Source organism: Sceloporus undulatus, chromosome 2 (genome assembly GCF_019175285.1).
Source record: "Sceloporus undulatus isolate JIND9_A2432 ecotype Alabama chromosome 2, SceUnd_v1.1, whole genome shotgun sequence".
In the NCBI taxonomy this organism is placed as follows: domain Eukaryota; kingdom Metazoa; phylum Chordata; class Lepidosauria; order Squamata; family Phrynosomatidae; genus Sceloporus; species Sceloporus undulatus.
In genome coordinates this window covers 188,880,579-188,882,759 of record NC_056523.1, presented here as the reverse complement: position 1 = coordinate 188,882,759, position 2,181 = coordinate 188,880,579, and positions in this window count along the sequence as shown.

Here is a 2,181-nt window from a genome sequence, read left to right as displayed (position 1 = left end):
GGAGGAGGGGGCGGGGCTCGCTTTTCGCGCGTGCGCTTAACGGCCGCTCCCCCCTTTTGGCTTCTCTCTCTCCCTCAGAGTCAGACTTTGCCTGAAGGGAGAAATGACGCAGAGTCCAAAACACGCTCCAGAAATAATCCAGTTTGAGGCCGCTTTAACTGTCCTGGCTCAATGCTAGGGAGTTCTTGGAAGTGTAGTTCTGTGAGACGTTGAGCCTCCTCTGTCAGAGAGCACTCTGGTGCCACAATAAACTACAATCCCCAGGATTCCCTAGCACTCAGCCAAGGCAGTTAAAGCTGTCCCAAACCGGATTATTTCTGCAGTGTGTTTTTGGACCTTTTTTAAAATCAAAGAAGGATAAGGCTCCACAAAACGTAGCACATTCATGAGACATATAGGACATGACCAAATAAAAACTCTAAACACTCACAAAAATATTAATCTATGTTTCTTAGGCTATGTGCGGACTACAGAAATAATTCATATTGGCACTACTTTCACGGCCTGTGGCTCGATGCAGTGGAATTCTGGGAATTGTAGTTTTGTGAGATATTTAGTCTTGTCAGAGCTCTGGTGCCACAACAAACTACAAGTCCCAGGATTCCACACCATTCAGCCATGGCTGTTAAAGTGGTGTCAAACTGGATTATTTCCACAGTGCGGAGGCAGCACAAATCATGCCCAAAAACATGGAGGGCATTTTCAAATTCTTCCTGGACAGAAGGATGAAATGTAGGACATGTCTTGGAAAAAGGAGGATGCTTGGTCACCCTAAAATGGCGGTTGAGGGAAAAGAGGGGCTAAAGGGAGCTTGCTTCCACATAAGTCGCTCCCACCTGAGCCTGGCATGCGGCCCCTTTATAAATCACCAGTGACCACTTCACAGAAATAGTAGTAGTAGTAGTAGTAGTAGTAGTATGCTTTATTTATATAGCGCTGTAGATTTACACAGCACTGTACATACAAACAATAAAATACATAAAAGTAAACCTGCCCATGGCATACATTCTAAGAAATAATAACATAATACATATCAATAATACATAACAATAGAGGAATGCACCACTTTAACTGCTCAATGCTATGGAATGCTGGGAATTTGGCCTTCTCTGTCGGAGAGCTCTGGTGCCACACAACAAATTACAATTCCCAGGATTCCACAGGACTGAGCCATGGCAGCTAACGCACTGTCAACCTGGGTTCTTTCTGCAGTGTTGACACAGCCATACAGGGATAAGGAAAGCCTGGTCCGCCCAAATTGCTTCCTGCATTTTAAAACCTCAGAAAAAATAGTTTTTTATAAACACTGAGGCTGCATCTACACAGCAGAATTAATGCAGTTTGACACCGCTTTAACTGCCACGGCGAATCCTGGGAATTGTAGTGTTGAGATCTGTAGCCTTCTCTGTCAGAGACATCTGGTGCCACAACTACCAATCCCAGATTTCCACAGGATGGAGGCATTATGACAGTAAAGTGGTGTCAAACTGTATTAATTCTCCAGGGGGAAAAATGCATACAGCTAATATATAGTAATTAGGCTCTGACACTTCATCCAGACTATACTGAAAAGAAAAATAAAAAGGCGAAAAATATTATTCTACCATTATTGATCCAAATAAATGATCCTGCTAAAACTACTAATAATAACCATAGCCAAAGATTATCACATCTTTAGATTTCTTATTGCTCAAACAATCCATAAATCGTTTCCAGTCTTTTAAAAAGTCTTCCATTAGCTTATCCTTTAGAACCCACTTTAATGTAACCATCCGCACTGCACAAATAATCCAGTTTGACACCACTTTACGATTGTCCAATGCTACGGAATTTTGGGAACTGTAGTTTTGTGTGATATTTAGCCTTCTCTTCAGAGCACTCTGGTGCCATAATAATAATAATAGTAGTAATAATAATAATAATAATAATATATTTTATTTATAGCCCGTCTCTCCCTACAGATTGAGACAGGTTACAACAAAGAGAATAATAATAAAATACAATATACAATTAAAATTCACATTTCTAATTAATCCCCTACCCCAACCCCCCTCCCAATTATAAAAAATAATAAACTAAAAACAATCTAGATAAATAAAAATGTAAATGTTCATTTGTTCAAAATCTTAAATCTCCGAAAGTTCTCTGATTGCTTTGAAATTTTGACACAACGTTCCATTT